Source organism: Humulus lupulus, chromosome 2, assembly GCF_963169125.1.
Source record: "Humulus lupulus chromosome 2, drHumLupu1.1, whole genome shotgun sequence".
In the NCBI taxonomy this organism is placed as follows: domain Eukaryota; kingdom Viridiplantae; phylum Streptophyta; class Magnoliopsida; order Rosales; family Cannabaceae; genus Humulus; species Humulus lupulus.
The window spans coordinates 163290117-163309422 of record NC_084794.1 but is presented as its reverse complement, the minus strand read 5'-3'; the positions used below and the strand labels follow the sequence as shown (position 1 = coordinate 163309422).

At 39.6% G+C, this 19306-nt stretch overlaps 1 non-coding gene across 1 annotated transcript; it reads left to right on the top strand.

Moving 5' to 3' along the window:
- Positions 1-12818: 12818 nt before the first annotated feature.
- Positions 12819-12925, top strand: LOC133820468 (small nucleolar RNA R71). Its single transcript, XR_009886876.1, has one exon. It is a non-coding gene; the product is annotated as a small nucleolar RNA R71 (small nucleolar RNA).
- The last annotated feature ends 6381 nt before the right edge of the window (positions 12926-19306 follow it).

Genomic DNA, 19306 nt, shown 5'->3' with positions numbered 1-19306 from the left:
AAGGATGTACAAAGCTTGACTGGGCGGATTGCAGCTCTAAGCAGGTTCATCTCTAAATCAACGGACAAATGTGCCCCGTTTTTCAACCTGCTTAGAGGGAGCAAGAAATTTGAGTGGACGGTAGAATGTGAGCAAGCTTTCCAGGCCATAAAGGAACATTTAGCCCAACCTCCTGTTCTTTCAAAGCCAGTTGATGGAGAAGACCTCTTTTTTTACCTAGCAGTCATGGAGCACGCTGTTAGTGCTGCCTTAGTACGAGAAGAGGATAGAGTGCAGCACCCGGTGTACTATGTTAGCAAGCGAATGATAGGAGAAGAATCCCGATATCCCATGATCGAGAAGTTGGCTTATTGCTTGGTACTTGCATCATGAAAATTGCGGCCATACTTCTAGGCACACCCCATTAAAGTCCTTACCGACCAGCCCCTACGTCAAGTTTTGCAGAAGTCGAAGTCATCTGGTCGGCTACTTAAATGGGTAGTTGAGTTGGGCCAATTCGAAATCAAGTACCAACCGAGATCTGCTATTAAGGGTCAGGCTTTGGAAGATTTCATTGCTGAATGTACCGGGATCGTTTATGTTCCCGACCAGCAAGAGCGTGTCACTGAGCAGAAAGAGGAACTTCCTACTTGGCAACTTTTTGTTGATGGGTCGTCGAATGAGCATCATTCAGGAGCTGGGATTATATTGGTCACGCCAGAGAAGCACCGAATTCATTATGCACTAAGGTTCGGATTCAATGCTTCTAATAATGAGGCGGAGTATGAAGCCCTCCTAGCAGGCTTGCGCCTGGCTAGAGATGTGTGTGCCCGGTCGGTGGAAGTGAACAGCGATTCCCAATTGGTGGTCTACCAAGTCTTGGGGGAATATCAGGCAAGGGGCCTACGCATGGTGGCATACTTAAATAAGACCAAGGATCTACTAGCACAATTCGAGGAGTACACCATCAAGTTGGTACCACGAGAGCAGAACTCTAACGCAGATGCTCTAGCAAAGCTAGCTAGTGCAAAAGATGCCAAAACTCTGAACATAGTACTGGTGGAATACTTGGCGAAGCCGAGCATCAATGAACAAGAAGCCATGCCTATCACAATAGCTGACACTTGGATGACACCCATCATTGCTTACCTTGAGCAAGGAACCCTCCCAGACGATCGTAATGAAGCAAAGAAGGTTATGAGGCAAGCTGCTAGGTACATTATGATGGATGGGGTGTTGTATAGAAGAGGGTACTCTTTGCCTCTACTCAGGTGCATAACACTCGACCAGTCAAAAACTTTATTAGATGAAGTGCACGAGGGGTTCTGTGGAGATCATGCTGGGGGGCAGAGTCTATCTAAAAATATTTTGCGGCAAGGATTTTTTTGGCCTACAATGAACGAGGATTCTATGGAGTATGTAAAGAAGTGTGATAAGTGCCATAGATTTTCTAAAGTGCCCAGGGCGCCTCCGAATGTCTTAAAGAAAATGCAGAGCCCATGGCCTTTTGCAGTGTGGGGTATTGATCTGATTGGGAAATTGCCCAAAGGGAAAGGAGGAGTGCAGTTTGCAGTGGTTGCAGTGAATTATTTCACTAAGTGGACTGAGGCCGAACCACTAGCCACGATCACCTCAAAGAAAGTGTTGGACTTTGTGGTTAAGAATATAATATGTCGCTATGGTCTGCCCAAGAAGATAGTGTTTGACAACGGCACCCAATTCGACAGTGACATATTTACCGATTTCTGCACTCGGCATGGCATCACAAAAAGTTTCTCCTCAGTGGCCCATCCACAAGCAAATGGGCAGATTGAAGCCGTAAACAAAACTCTGAAGGACACTCTGAAAAAGCGTCTGGAGCGAGCTAAGGGTGCTTGGGCGGAAGAATCGCCAGAAGTCCTTAGGTCATACAGGACTACTGCCCAGACAGCAACTGGTCATACCCCATTTTCCTTGGCATATGGGTATGAGGCCATGTTACCAGCGGAAGTAGACCCACCATCTCATCGAAGGACCATGTACAACCAGAGGAGAATCATCAATTGCTAGCAGAATCTTTGGATTCGCTCGAGGAGAGACAAGAGAAGGCAAGCCTGAGAGTTGCTACTCTTCAGCAAAAAGTGGCGCGCTATTTCAATTCCAAAGTCTGAGATCCAAAGTTCCAGGTCGGAGATTTGGTCCTCAGAAATGTGTTCATCAGAGACCCGGTAGCTCGAGTACTAGGACCAAATTGGGAAGGACCATATCAAATTAAGCAAGTCTTGCCACCCGGCACCTACAAGCTTGCTCGGTTAAATGGAGAGCTGATCAGGTACTACTGGAATGGTGAGAACTTGAGGAAATATTATCAATGAATACTGCTTATAGAGTATTAGCTTTGTATCAAGTGCTTACCTTGTTATTTAAGTTTGTTTGTGAACTGGCTATTTGCTAACCAGTCATGTTATTTTGAACAATGTTATTTTGTTTGAGACTTGTTATTAGACACGTTTTGTCACTTTTTTTTTACGAGTAATAAAAGAGATCACGCACAGCATGGTCGAATCTTGCTACAAATTTTGCATATGTGTTGATTATTCTTGCTTTGGCAGTGTTCAACTGTCATTACAACTTAAAACATAAAAGGTCTTCTAAAAGAAATACCGAGCAGTGTTCAACTGGTCGGTATCCATCAGATGAGTACCAACGTTTAAATAGTTGCATGTTTTTTGCAGTGGTCAACTGCTGAAAATTCTCTTGTATATTCTATGTGTTTTACGAGTAGTAACTTCTCGGACAAATTCGGTCAAGTAGCAAGTGATCAAGGATTTTTCAACCCTCAATCACTTGGGGGGCACATAGGGTATACAGGCATGCACTTCAACACAGGCAATAAGAGTATGAGCAAAGATATCTGTTTTTAGGCTGACTTGTAAACTTTTGAAGTCCAAAAAGGCCATTAAGCTAACTTGTTTGATAAAGCTTAAGTAACTTAGAATTTTTAAACTTTTAAGTTAGAAGCAGATATTCGTGTGACAATAAACGTTATGCTCATAAAATGTTAGAGCAATAAGAGCGTGAGAAAGTATACTTAGTATGGACTTATGAAATGTTTAGAATTTCTAAGTTAGAAAACTAAGTACTCATGTGAAAATAAAGGGCATACAGAGTGACTTTACTATTCACAATAAATGTGCAATGTTTTAAGTGTAAAAAGACTTAAATGTTTCAAGTTAGCTAAAAAAGAAAAGTAAAGTGCAAATGCCAAACAGCTCGATCATACGAGCAAGAGTACATAACAAAACACAAAACAAAGTATGATAGAAGGCTGGTAGGACAACAACTTGTCTGGTCGGGCAGAAGCTTCTCTGGTAGGATGAGGGATCACTGGTCGGCTCTAGTAGGTTGATCAACCCCCTCCTCGGCATCAACTTCTCCTTCCGGTCGGAATGATAGCGTAGGGGAAGCAGATGTAGTGCTGGCAGGATTAGCAGCTTCCTCAGCAGCCCTGGCCTCACATTTGGCGAGCTCCTCTGCCCTAATCTCCTTGGTGAGAAATTCGAGGTTGAGAGGCTTGTTTAGCTTCCACTCCTGATAAAAACAGTTGAAGTAGATCTCCTCGTAGCGAGTCAGATCAGCTTCCTTCTCCTGCTTCAGCTCCTCATTCTCTCGAATTAGTCCCTCGTTCTCACGAGCTAACCCCTCGTTCTCACGAGTCAGTCTGTCTAGCCAATCAGTCAGTGACTTGTTGGCTTGGGTTAGTTTGTCATTCCCATCAGCCAACCCCTTAAGAGACTCCTCTTGCTCAGCCACAGTCTTCTCTGACTGCTCCAACTTGGATTGAAGAGCATCCACCTTAGCTTGAGCCTCCACTAATTGATCATTTAAGACCTTGATCAAATCCTTGTAGTCTACTGCTCGGTGCTGAGCATGACAGATGGTCATGAGCATCTGCATGAAAAACAAGAGGCTACAACAAAGTATGAACATAAGTAACAAACTATCTTGTGGTAGAGTACTTACATTCGCCAACTGAGCAATCCCTCTCTGTAAGACGACATCAACACTGAGTCGAGGGAAGGATTCAAAGCCTTGAATTGTTGAAGCATCTTGGAGAGTCTAATCAACTGCCCCCCCCCCCCTCCCAATGGTTTCAATAGTGCGCAGTGCCTCGCTCGGGCCAGTCAGACGAGTGGGGGTTAGGCTCGCTGAAGGAGGAAGCGAGGAAGGGGTCAACTGCGGGATTGTAACTGACCCCTCGGGTTGTCTCCCTTGGCTGGGTGGCACTATCCTCGGGACCTTGCTCGGGGGAGTGGAGCCACTTCCTTCTCCAGACTTCCTCTTCGGGGCAGGAGGAGCGTTGTAGTGCCTGAACATTTCTGGATCTACAAAAGAGGGAAACACAAGATTCGTTAGAAAAAAAAATAAAGCAATATGTGGATAAGTATATTACTACTACAATTCTATTAATCTCATATCACCAAGTTATCAAACATATTGCTATGACTATTAGACCTGAGTTGAGGATCTGATCGAGGAAGTCGTCCTCGTCGTCGAATGATGAGCTCAGGTCCCTCTCAGGCTGGATGGCCTTTCCCTTCTCGAACTGGGCGGGAATAGCAGGACTGCGCTGATACTATGGCTGAGGCTCCCTAATGATGAGATCGCCTGGTCTACGGGAGTGAGGAGATGGTCCAGGAGAAAACTGGCCAGTCACCACCTCAGTCCCAGCGTTGGACTGATCAGTCACGTTATTCTCCTCAGTGGTACTCTCCACTGTAATGTTTTGGTTACATGGTAGCAGGCCCACCATCTGAAGGTTGTCCACAGTAACCAAATTTTTCATGTCCTTCTCCTCAATACAATGTTAGCCAACCCCTTTGCTCGCTTAACATCTCTTGAGTGGGCAAGTGTTTCTTGAATGGACCCGCATGTGTAAAAGCCAAGTTGTTGGCTTTGATGTCTGATGTGAGAAAATACTCTCTGTAGTATTTCCCAGGGTTCGACTTGTGTGCGATGCCAAAAAGGTATTTAACCCCCTTTTGCCTATGAAACAGGTGGAAAAAACCTGTGTTCTTATGGCTTGGGTTGGTCCTGAAGTCGAACAAGTAATGTACCTCATGAGGTGTAGGCTCATCCCAGCCTTGCAGATAGTAGAGAATGTACAGCGTAGACAACGCCTGAATCCCGTTCGGAGCGATCTAGAAGGGGGAGACGTTGAAATAATCCCCTACAGACCAGAAAAAAGGGTGTAGCGGGATAGTCGCTCCTGCATATATATGATGCCTGGACCAGGCACAGTATGGTCCGTCGGGCCTGTTGGCTCTCTGGTGAGGGCTCGGACATATCACGTTCACCCCACTCAAGCCCAAGGCTTGGATGTGTTTGTCGAACATCCCAGGATTGAGTTTTGTAGGCTTGGCGGTAAACCAGGAAGGTGTTTCTTCTCCTTCCTTCCTTGGTTTTTGGACGGCCAAGTGCTGGACCTCGGTGGCGAAATCCTAGGTGATTCGTCTCCGAGTCTTGCTTGATTTTGGCACCTGGCGAGGTGGTCTCGAAGAAGCTGCAGTGTGGGCCTCACTGCGTTCCACCACTTTTTGCACCGCTCTTCGGCCAACTTGAGGATCTTGGTCCTTGGGGAGTCTATTGGACTTCTTCACCCTCATTGTCGACTGTTCAGCTTGATGAAGAAACTGCTCTTCATGAAGAAAGTACAAAGCTGAATGGGGAAGGATCTGCTTAAAGCGGCGGAGGCGATCCTCAGGAGTGCGACTGGTGGGAGACTTTGATGAGGAGTCGCTGCTTTGAGGGGTCTCGATTGACTGCGGGATAGATGTATCATAGTCTGTGTGGTTGTCACCTCCCCTATAGTCAAAGCGATTCATCTACAAAAAATAAAAATGGGGAGGTGAGTAACCATACAGATAAAATTCAACAAGAACAAAATTTATTTTTCTACTTAGAAAAAATTGTCTAAGTAGTGAAAATTTAGCATGTACAGAAAAAAAATAGTTTTAGTGCCTAAAAATGCAATAAGTGCTTAAAGTGCCAAGGAGGTGGCCGGTCGGGTGCATAATGGCTATGGTGTCTTGAGAGGCCCATGTTGTGTCCGAGCAGATGCCGTGGGGTGGCCGAGCGGATCTCGAGGCATCTGAGGAGCTAGAATGCGCGCGTAAGGGTGTCCGAGGAGCTGCCTGTGTGCGTCCGAGCGAATGCCTATGTCCGAGTCGAGCGTTGCGTCTGATGTCTGAAGGGCTGGCCGAGGGTGTCCGAGTGGTGCGCCTGGTCCAACCGGAGACTTGATGTCCGAGGGCCTAGTCCATGGTCCGGTCGGATGCCCTTGGGGCCGAGGAGCTATTTTATGGTCCGATTGGACCATAAGAAATAAGACTAATGGCCAAACGGCCATATACCATTTTTCATACCAAACCATAAACATAAACCCATTCCGAAAAAGCAAAGCCCTAAAATCCCTAGCACAAACACATTTTTTCACCCAAAACACACAATCACAAGATCATAATGGGGAATTGAAAGGTTTTTCAATGTTCTTGAAACCACATATGCCATCAAAAACCCAAAAACCCATATTCATGATTTAGGTTAAAATGACCTATTTTTCTTTAAATTCCTATGAAATTGAAGATAATATTGCGTTACCCATAATCTAAATAACATCAAAAAAGCCACCAAACACATTATATCTCTAAGATTCATGGGCAAATTCAAGAAAAAATCCTCTATAGAGTTTCGGCCACTACATGTATTTTCATGAAATTTTTGGAAAAAATAACACAAGTAAAGATGGGAGAGAAGACTTACCCAACTTTTAAGAGCCCTTGATTTGCTTGGAGAGTGCTTGAAGAAATGGAGAGATTCACCTTGAAGATCTTTGCACTTTCGGCCAAGAGAAGGAAATATGGGTTTCGGCCAAAGAAAGAAGGGAAAAAGATGAGAGGGTTTTTGAGCTCTAACTTTCTTGTGTATGTGGGAATGTGTAAGTGTAGGGACCTATTTAAAGGAAAAAAATGGAAGTTACCACTTATTTTTGGACCCTTGGAATTCCTGGGATATTTTTTCTCCCCATGATTATGAGCAGTTAATTGCAGTGATCATGGTCTGTGGAGTTGTGGTCCGTTGCATGGCGGGAAGGTGAACAGTTATTTTTTTTTATATAGTGCCGTCAACTATGGAGAAAAAAGTTTATTATGTGAGACATCATATAATAAACTTGGGGGGCAAATGTTATCCCCAAAATTTGAAAATGATGACGTGGCAATAGAAATCACAAGTGGCAAGGAATGGTTGGGTGACCTGGCTTAGGAGTAACCCAGTAGACCGATGAAGAATTTTGACTGGCCAGAGAAGTGTCATTGCTGACCAAGTATGACCTTGTCCGACCAGTCACGTGTTTGTCTGCCCAGGCATGACCTTGTCTGCCCAGGAATGACCTTGTTTGCCCAGGAATGACCTTATCTGCCCAGGAATGACCTTGTCTGCCCAGGAATGACCTTGTCTGCCCAGACATGACCTTGTCCGACCAGGCATGACCTTGGCCAATCGGTCATGACCGTGTCTGACCAGTCAAGTGCATGTCTGCCCAGCTAAGTGCATGTCTACCTAGTTGAGTGCATGTCTGCCCAGTCAAGTGCATGACTGCCCAGTGAAGGTGTGGTCGACCAGCTTGAATGAGATATGGATCGACTGGATAGAGCAGGACTACGTCAAGATTCCCAGAAACGGCTTCAACAAGAATCGTTCTTGGCATACATGTGAATCTCTCAATTTATCCCACGAATATTGTGTATTGTTACATTTTGAATATTAGTGTAATTTAAATATAATGAGAATAATAAAATATCCCGATTATGGAGGATATCATCTGTACGATCCTAAGCCTATAAATACAAGGCTTATGGCATCATAAAGGGGACTTTGGGATTTTTGAACTTTTGATCTGAAATTTCTAGAGAGAGAGTACTTGTATTTGAGAGCATTCTTTGTATTCTTGTAATCTACACTGAAGAAACTCAGTTGACTCAGGTTCATCTGATCTTGAGTGTAGATCTATAATCACAACTCTAAGTGGATTAGGCTATTACCAACACATTGCGGCTGAACCACTATAAAATCGTCTGTGTCGTTTATTTTCTCTTGAAGGTTTTATCGTTTTTGACATTCACACGTCGTTGGCCAAAAATGCGGTCAACACCCTGAATAACCATCGAGAAAACTATAGAAAGGATGACCTGCTACACGTTCCAATATTTGATCGATGAATGGAAGTGTAAAATGGTCTTTGCGGGTGGCTGCATTTAATTTTCTATAATCAATGCACATGCGCCACCCAGTTGTGACCTTGGTAGGAAAAAGTTCCCATTTTTCATTTTGTACCACTATTACCCCAAATTTCTTGGGAACAACCTGAGTTGGGCTGACCCATTTACTATCAGCAACAGGATAGATTATGCCAGAATCAAGAAGTTTCAAGACTTTAATCTTAACTATTTCCTTCATTGTTGAGTTCAATCTTCTTTGAGGGTCACGACGTGGTATAGCCCCGTCTTCCAATTGAATGTGATGGGAATTAAAGGACTAATACCTTTGATGTCAGCTATCATCCATCCTAATGCATCTCTTTGTTCTTGCAACACATTGATGAGTTGGCGCTCTTGTGTGGCATTGATCTTGGAGGATATTATGACAGAAAAAGTGTTGTCAGCTCCCAGGAAAACATGCTTAAGACCCTCGGGAAGTTGTGCCAACTTTGGTTGAGGAGCTTGTTCAATGGATGGTTTTGGTGTTTCTTGATCTTGAGGGAGTTCCTCAAAGATTGGATTCCAAAACATGGTTCTTCTAGCCTATGAGTGTTTGATGATTTCAGGGTTGATTGCAGACTCATCGGGCTCAGAACTTTATGAAATTTGGAAGAGGTGATTAAAATGATTAGACGTGTATTTTGATTAGACCTCTTCCGAAATAAGTGTATCGATCAGATAGGATTGGAAACACTCATCGTTGTCAGGTGGTTGTTTGCCGATGTGGAAAACATTCACTTCTAGAGTCATGTTCCCGAAAGAGATTTTCATGAGACCATTCCTATAGTTAATGAGTGCATTAGCTGTTGCGAGGAAATGCCTACCGAGAATGATGGGAATTTTGGACTCTATACTTACTTCGGATAGAGTGTCCAAGAGGAGAAAAATCAATAGAGTAATAGAATTTTTCAATTTGAATAAGAACATCTTCTACTATTCCCCGAGGTTTCTTAACTGACCGATCGGCCAATTGTAGCACCACAGATGTGGGCTTGAGTTCTCCTAGACCTAATTGCAAGTATATTGAATATGGCATGAGATTTACACTTGCTCCTAAGTCTAGAAGTGCTTGACCAAATTCCTGCTCCCCAATTTGACATGAGATGGTGGGACAACCAGGATCTTTGTACTTAGGCAGTGTCTTGCAGTCAATTACCGCGCTAGCTTGTTCTTCCAGGAATGTAGTTTTCTTAACATGGTGCTTTCTTTTAACGGTGCACAAATCCTTGATAACCTTGGCATAAGCTGGCACTTGTTTGATCACATGCAACAATTGCAAGTTGATCTTCACTTGTGTTAAAAGGTCTAGGATTTCACCTTGATTTTCCAGTACCTTTCCAGTGGATTTCAACGCTTGAGGAAAGGATGCCTTTACTGGAATGATTATTGGCACATCATTATCTGGAGCGGGCATTGACGTACTCGTTGTCTTAGTTAACGGTGAAACCGTACTTTGACCACTTCGAGTAGAGATAGCATTAACCTCTTTGAAATTTGTATCTGCAGAGGAGGAGGTTTGTGCCATGTGTTGCCCTTTTTGATGGATTAGAGGTTGAGCGGGAAGTCTCCCATGCTCTTGAATCGCCAAAGTAGTGTTTATCTTTGTCATTTGGACTTTCATGTCTTTCATTTCCACTACCATTTGTGTGAAACAAGATTTGAGCTCTTGAGTTGAGGCTATTTGAGTTTGCGCAAGCATCTGCAAAGTATTCTCTAGAGAATTACTTGACTGCATGATATTTTGAGGAGCAATGTATGATTTTGGTGGTTGTTGCTGCTCATGCCTCCATTGGCTTCCAGATGCTTGGTTTGAATCCTTCCAGCTGAAATTTGGATGGTTGCACCAACTGGGATTGTAAGTGTTTGAGAAAGGGTTATAAGGCTTCTTGTAATCCCCTAAAGCATTGCAGTGTTCCTCATTTCCTCCTCTTAACTCACCAAGAGTTGGGCACTCTTGTTGTAACGACCCCAAATTCAGTATTAAGGCTTAAGGGCTTGGAGTAGTGTGCCTGGAGGGCATGATGGGATTTGGTGTGTGTTTCTATTGAGTATTATGCATGATTATCATTTAATGCACGTTATATGACTAATTTATTATTTGAGATGCATGACTATGTGAATTAGTATGCATGTAGACCTGATTGTCTTATAATGAGCATGATTGTAATCTGGCCATGATAGGGCATAACTGTGATAATTGTACTACGTGAATTGTGCCATGTGAGGTGGTGTTTTTATCAGGATGCACGCATCGAGACGGTCCTAGTGAGCCATTTAGTCTAAAAGTCACAACGGGATGTTGTACCCTGCTCGGGAGGAGCCTAGGGGTACTTCGGGAATCTTATAAGTTGAATTGAGAATGAGTGGTTAGTTATGGGTAATTGGGTAACCTGGGTAACCATTTGTAACTGCTGTGGGTAACAAGTTTTAAGATAGAAAGTGGTAGAAGTTGAAATGAAAGTGTAAAGACTTAAGTGCCCTTGGAGGTTTAGCTAAGAAGGATTATTAGGAAGGGGTAAATTGGTCTTTTGGCAAGGCAAATAGGCAAGTTTCAGCTGGGTATATGGGGTATACGGTTTGGGCATTGAATCATTTAGTGTTTTGATAAAATTAGAAGAGATGGAAAAGAGGAGGAGAGAAAGGCTAGGGCAAGCAAAGAAGAAGAAGAGAAGGAGAAGTGGGAGTCTAGGAGAGATCAAGGAAACTTTTAGGGTGGATTCTACTCTTGAGGTAAGGATCTTATGCTTGTTTAAGTTTGCTTTCTGTGTTGATTTGAGGAATTTAATGCTTGAGTTAAGATTTTCATGGGTTTTGGGTTAGTTGCTGAAATTTGAGATCAAAGGTGTGGATCTTGGGTGTGTTGATGTTTTGGTCTTGATTCTAGTGCTTATAGGGTGTTAGATTGTTCATTTGAGGTTTGGATTTGAGTTTTGGGGTTTAGGTATTGGTTTGGGGTGATTTGGAGAGGCTAAAGCTCGGGAAAAATGCAGGAAAAACCCAGAAAATCTGGGTTCGCGAAGGAGCGCCGCGGCCCTGTTCTTGGGCGCCGCGGCCCGAGGATGCTTCAGGATGGGGGCCAGGTCGCTGGGCGCCGCGGCCCTTGATGGGTGTGCCGCGGCCCTAGGCCATTTTGGCAGCCCAAAAGTTGAGTTTTTAGGGCTTTTGCCCGGGGACTTGGGGGATGGTTCTGATACTTTGCTTTATGGATTTAGAGGTCCCGGGAGTGCGGATTGGTCCCGGGAAGTGGTTTTGGGCTTGGTTAGTATTGAAAGTGTTTTATGTGTGTTGTGACTAGGATTTTGGAGAGGCTCGTGCTAGTGGACCGTGCTCGTGATCGTGGTGCATCGGAAAGCACGGAATACAGGTAAGAAAACCGTAACACCCGAGATTAGGGCATGGCCCCACTGTGTGATTGTAGGGCATGGCCCCAGATTGTATTATGTGCAAATGTTTAACCTTAAATGAATCATGATGTGTGTGAATGACTATTTCGAATGTACTATATGTGTGATTATGATGAAATGAACGGCAAGGGCCGAGTGCGGCGTAGGCCGGGTACGGCCGTGGGGCCGAAGGTAACACACAACACATGGGATGCTTATATTCAGGGTGGGACCCAAGGGATACATGAGTTATCCTCGCGGTGAGAACTGAAACCCCAGGCTTTGGTAAGGCCTCAGGGGCGGCTTGGCCGTACTTGTGTTATTATGATGGTTTTCCTATTTATCAGTGAATTATGCCAGCTATTTGATTTGCATATGTTATGTACTATTTGGGTTTTCTTGCTGGGCTTCGGCTCACGGGTGCTCCGTGTGGCAGGTAAAAGCAAGGAGTCAGTCAACCGGCCATGAGTATGGAGAGCGTGGGGGCGGCGCGTACATGTTCGGCCTGCCCGACTGCTTTGGTTGGGGGAATTTTGTATATGGCTGTATTTAACCATTCTTTTGATAGCTGATCAAGTGTAAAACTATTTTTGAGTTGTAGATATTTTGTAAACCTTATTTTGGGATCCCAGATGTTTTATAATTAACGTTTTTAATTAAACTAAACATTTTCTAAGAGTACAGCCTTAAACTCTGCTTTATTCACACTTTCGGTTTTAGAAACCACTTAGAGTCAATTAAATGCACAAATTCTATTTTAAACTCACTTAGTAACGGTTCTAAGGTAGTAGGGCGTTACACTTGTGGTTGATGTTCTGTCCCTCCACATATGAAGCATGGATCTCGTGTCTCTACCTTTGCAGCCATGTGGATTCCTCTACCTTCTTGAGCTTTGAAAGCCTCGAATTGTTGTCTCAACGATTCAATTTGGCTTTTGACATTGTCATCTTCCTTTAATTGGTAGATTCCAGTTGATCATGGCTTGTCCATAGGACTCGGTCCATTCCATGTGTAGGACTTTTCAGCAAGATCGTCGAGGTAATCGAAAGCTTCATCGGGATTTTTTTGAAGGAATTCGCCATTGCACATCATTTGTACGAATTGTCTTTTTCTGGTTGTGAGACCGTCATAGAAATAACTGATCAGACGCCAGCTTTCGTATCCATGATGTGGGCATTGATTTATCAAATCTCTAAACCTCTCCCAGACTTGATGGAAAGTTTCATGGTCTTTCTGGATGAAGGTAGAGATTTTCCTCTTAAGGCTGGTAGTCTTATGGGGCGGGAAATATTTGGCAAAAAATGCTTTTGTCATTTCGTCCCATGTTCCGATAAATCTAGGCCTTAAGGAATACAACCAGCTTTTTGCTTTGTCTTTGAGCGAGAAAGGAAAGAATTTCAATCTCACAATGTTGGTGACATCGGCTCGATTGTTGAATGTAGTCACCACCTCTTCGAATTCCCGTATATGCACGTATGAACTCTCATTTTCCAACCCATGGAAGGTTGGTAAGAGGTTAATCATGCCGGGTTTGAAATCAAAATTCAGCATATTGTTGGGATACATTATGCATGATGGTGTGCCTGTACGAGGCTGCCAAGGTACCACTTTAGGCCCAAGAGCTTTTCTAGAACTCCCCGAGGTTCTTAGAAAAGATTGGAGGGTAACGCTAACACAGACCTTATTTAAGAACCAATTTTTCTAAGATAAAACAAGTTTGGTTTTTACTAATTTCCAAAATTACACAAATGTTCTCAATATTTTGTTTATTTTTTTTATTTTTATGATTTAAAATTTTATGTTTCTTTTCAGAAAGAAACTAAATCTAGAAAATAAATTCTAAACCTAAAAGTAAAATGAATAAAATAAAACAATAACAAAAAAAAAGAAATAAATGAGTAAAAATAAAATTACTAAGGAAAAATAAAATAAAAGAGAAATAAAAAAAATTATACTACTTATTTTATATAGAAAAAAAAATTAATTTACTAGGCAAACCTTTAATTGTAGAATTACCTCCCCAGCAATGGCGCCAAAAATTGATATCGTCCAATAACTCCGAAGCGGTCGCAGTAGTAATCGAGCTATGTCGTATCCACAGAGAGGTAAAATACAAGTAAAAATGAAGATTAGTAAATCAGAAATAATAAACTTTGAAATGATGTAACTTTGAAAAAGAATATAAACATTAAATAAACAAAATCGAGGAATTAGAATGAGAAGGAAAATATGGAAGGCATAAGTTTCATTCATGCAAACATATATATATTTTAATAAAATTGATTAATTATACTCAACTATAATTCTACACCAGTAATTATAGTTGGAAAATATAAATAATAAAGCTCACCTTAAAATATGTTCTTTAATTAAATTATACTAATTTCTAATTTTAAAAACCTATCAGATTATATACCTTAGAGCGACAAAATACCAATGGCAGAATGCAGTAAAAAGCATATAATATAACAAATATCCTAAATTAAATTAAGAGCCTAAATTACATAAGAAGAGCATGACTAGACTTATGTAAAAGACACTAATAAATTTAGAATAAAAATTAGAAGAAAATAAATTTAATTGTAAGAAAGATATTGAAATGAAGAACAAAATAAATAATCAATATATTAAAAATATAATGTAAAACATGAACTTCACTCTAGCCTTTCCACGAGAGAATTTAGCCTAAAATAGCCTTCTCTCTCACTATGCTCTCCACTTTTAATTCCACAATCTGATCCGTTTTTACTCCATTTGGTTCTCTATTTATAGTGGAAAATAGGACCCAAAATGTGTAAAATCGTGTACAAAATAGTGGGGGAAATGGCTGTAAAATTGGAGCAAAGTGGGGAAAATGTTGTTGAGCCGTGGGAGACAAGGAGGCCACGTGGTGGAAGCAGATTGGCTCGGCAGCTGGCTTGTTGCTACGTAGGGGACAGCTGCCAGGCAGTGGGACAGGTGGCGTCTTCGGGTTGGCTCGGCTGTGCAGTGTGGCAGAACGTGGCAGGACATGGCAGGCAGCTTTGTTGGGCGCGTCAAGTGAGCAGTGGCGTCAGGCGACTCAGCTGAACGAATGGAAACCTGCCACGTGGCAGCGTGGAGAACCGCCATTGCTTGGGCCTAGGCTGTTTGGGCTTGGTTTTGGGCCTAGTTTTTGTCAAAATGTCATTTTCTTGAGGGTTTCTTCAATTTTAATTCTTTCTTTTTCTTTGTGTCAAAATATATTTTATTTCCTGAAAATTAAACACAAATTAAATTAAAATTAATATTTTCAAATAGAAAATATATGACAATAAATCCATGAAAATATTAATTAAAACTTAATTAATTTTACACTTTTAAGACTAATAAAATGATATTTTTTAGCACTAATCACTCACAAATTTAAGGAAACCAATAATCACTCTAGGGCTCGGGTAAGGAGCCAAGTGAGTTAAGGTTTGCAATTTGGGGCTTGGGTTGGTGGGGCGGTTCAAAGAGCCACCAACACACTAGGCAGCTGGGCGACCAAGGGAGTAGGAGTGACTAGTGCTAGACGCACACACGAGCGTGCATGCGATGGGCTGCGCGAGGTGCACCAGAGGCATGGCTGGGCACGCCTGAGAGATGTGCAAGGTGCGGCAGGAGCGCGACTGAGGCCAGCCACGGGGCTGGAGCGAATGGACCGCCATGGGACTGGGGCTGGGGTTGCCGAGAGGCTCTCAGCACCATGGGGGGCTTGGGGTTCGAGATATTACACTTTTGCAATTAATCATACTACTGCAGAAAATTAAATCATATGCCCCATGGCTTACAATTTTGTAGATCTAGAAAAAAAAAAACACAATTCCTAAACCCAAAACACCATATAAATAATAACTCTGAAGAACAAACATTCATCAAAATAAGCATCCATTCATTCATCACATATTACAATAATATGAGAATGCATATTATACCCACACAACAATTAATGTATGTAGAGATTAATGACCGCTCTGGTACCAATTGCTGGTAACTGGTTTACCATGTGCGCAATAGAAAGCACAGGGTGTTGCCCCAGAGATTTTTAAAAATTATGTAAACGAACTTCAAATAATCGGATCCATTAATATGCAAAACATTAAAAATAGAGAAATAAAAAGAAGAGGTTACAAGTTGAAAAACTATAAAAGATCTTTGCTATCTTTTTGTATCTCCAACAAACATCCAATCCAAAGCAGTCTTTGAAATACTCAGACCAAGATCTTCTAAGATGTATCTCTACACCTCAAGAAGCGTGTGGGCACGTAGACTAATGATAGGGAAAATTTCTTATTCACAAGATAATCTCAACACATGAGATATTGGAATATTATGATTGAGACAATTTTCAGATATAGAGAAAAATTATACGATATATTTATAATTTTTCTCTCTGTCAAAAGTTTATTATTATTTATCTTTTAAAAATTCTATTGAATAATATTTCCATCTGATAGATTTATAAAAGAATTAATTAAATTTTAAAATTCAAAATTCGAATTATAAATCAATTATTAAATAAAAAAAATATCAAAGATCCATTCTCGGACCTTGTTACACGCCAACTATAATGCATGCACTGTAGTTGTCGTGTAACACATACCCGATTTCAGGAATGTCTTCCAACCATTTTTTTTAATTATTATTTAGTTAAAAATATTTAAACCTGATATCATATCTTATCAAATTAATTAAATAATAAATATCATTTCAAATTTAAATCTAATTTGAATTATCAGAAATATCTTTTCACATTATTTAAATAAATAAAACTAATTAATTAAAAATTAATCATCTTATTTATTTAAATGCTATTTTCGAAAATACCATTTTATTTTAAAAAATAATTTTTTTTAAATATAATTAATTTATTTATTAATTTTGAAAATTACTTTATTAATTAATTGTCTCGATTACATATTCAAATATGAAGAATAATTTTTTTCCAAATATGTCATTTTCTTGAATTTTCCCAATTTCAACTCATTTGTGAATAGTGTTGAATGAGCCATCTTGGGGACCTATGACCCTATAATTTCAAGCTCCATAAATTTAGAATATTAATTAAAAATATTTAATATAATAACCATAATTTACTTATCTCAATATTATTCCACTAAAAATATGAAATTGCACTCTTATAATTATAGACACTTATTTATTGAGTACTTTTAAATATATAAAAAAGTGTCCATTGATTTAATTACTACATACAATTCAATCATCTATTAATGGTTCATAACCAAAGTATGAATTAATCACCATTTAACCTCTATAATTATATCTTGTTTTCTTAAGTACCATTAACTTTACTAGTGAATGTTAATTCATAAACAGATTTGTGAATTTGAGCTCAATAACCTTTCAGTTCCAAAAGTCAATCTTAAGAAAACTATTATTCAATTCCTCTCGGAAAGGTATAGATTTCTTATCTGTATATTATTTCCCCAACCATTTACATCAAAAAGTTCCCAAAACAAAAGATTTCAGCCTAATCATTCTCACAAACCATAACGAATGAATCAAAGAACTCATATGACATAAATAGGAGTTCATAATAACTTCAAGATTAAGATCAATTTGTATATATATGATCATCTTATTGATATGTTTATATAATACTTATAATGTAAATGATATTAATAATTATTAATATTATATCGGGTCTCGTTCATTTATAACTACTTTATACAAAGTACATCTACTAAGATGTTCTATTACTTCAGTAATCTAGAACTAGATTACATGTATTCATAATACTAGTAAACTATACTTACAGTATTTAATCCAAAGATTTCATATAACTTTGTTATACTGTGAACTGTCTAAATTCGTTCCCTACAATCTTAATCTTCTCGTACCAATACAAGATTGTAGTCACAATAACGAATTTTGGAATTTTCTAACATTCATATAATATTATTCAAATAATAATAAACAAATAATATACGAAAAAATTTATTTCATAAAACATTGTTCAAAACATATGCTTTAAAGTACACTAATTCCAATAAACATAACCACTACCCTAGAGTTGCTAATGTCAACTTTATATGTAGCATCGATCGCCTACTCACCATGTTGGAACGTTAAATGCTAGAAAAAGGAACATAAAAAATGCATGGCTCGGTTTGAGGTGGAGTGCTGTATATTTTTAAATTTTAAAATTAAATTAGTAAATTTATACAATATATATAATTATTTTATATAATCATATATTTCCAATTTTATTAAGTATTGGATATAAATATGTAAATTTCCCTATAAAATATCTTATAGACAATAAGAGAATCCTTAATATTAACGTTAACTAGTGTCTATGAAAAAAAAAAAAGATAATTAACTATTGTATTAAATGGGCACTTGGTAGACTAATCTAATCAAATTTGGATCCATTAAATTATCTTGCAACTGATAAGGTTTACGAACAACTAAACGAATAATACTACTCTTTCATTTTTTATCTTCCTTATTTCCAATTGCGACAAATTGAATGATTAAATTCTTACAAATAAAGATAGGGACATGATAACAACTAGTCGAAACCGATAGAAAGACTCAATTTATTAATTCTTATGAAGAATGACTATTGCGAGACAACATTTAGTCGCATCAGATAGAAAGACTCAATGTTTAGGCTGAACAAATTAATTTTTTTTTTTTTTTTTTTTGAAAGAAATTAATTAATTCTTCCAAAGAGCGACTATTGCACGACAACTATCAGAAAATATGCATGTGATATTGCTTATTAAAGAAAATAAATTAGCATATATTATCACCATTATCTATAATATTATTAATAAAAAAATTCTACAAATTAAAGTATATAATATAACTACCACTTTTGTAGCCAAATTGAGTCTAGGGTAACACTATTTTCTTAAAACATGTACACCTCCTTACCAAGTGCTAGAGTAGAAAGTCAGCACATTTGCATCTACTCCCAATAAACCGAACAAAGCTTAAGAACATCACCAAGATCTAACTGAAAAATAGGGAGGGCTTTGACTACTGGATGGAATGAACTCTAAAGGGGCTTCAACCAAAGAACAAAGTAAGAGAATTTTGAATAGAGAGGAAAAGATAATTTCAAAAATTTATAGGATAATTTTCAAATGGTGTGTGAAACAATGAGGAGAGGCCTTGTATTTATAGCCTTGGGGGAATAATGCCTTTAATTTTGGCGTTAATGGTGAAATCTTATTGATATTAAAGCAATAAATTTTGGGTAATTGCTTGTGAATGAAGCAAGTTTTCTTGGTTGTCAAACAGTCAAGAAATCTAGAAGATTTCGTATGTGGTTGGCATGAAAGAATATTCCAGAGAATATTCCTGGGATATTCTCCACGTTTTTCGTAGGGAAAAATTTATTTTTGGGTTGCAAAAGAAACTAGTTGCAGATTGGGCTTTTGGTTGTGCATTCGTGCTTGCAGGATGTGTGAGCAAACACAAGTCCCATGTATTTTTGCTCCACCCATGACAATTTTCACCTCATGCGCAGCAAGAGAGAGCCTCTGTGCTTATCAATTTATCAGGCTAATGATATGAAATTCAATATATACCTCTTTGTGAGGGTACAACATTTTCCACCACAAATCCCACCATATTTTCCTTCCCATGTTACAAACTTTAGGTGACAATTTC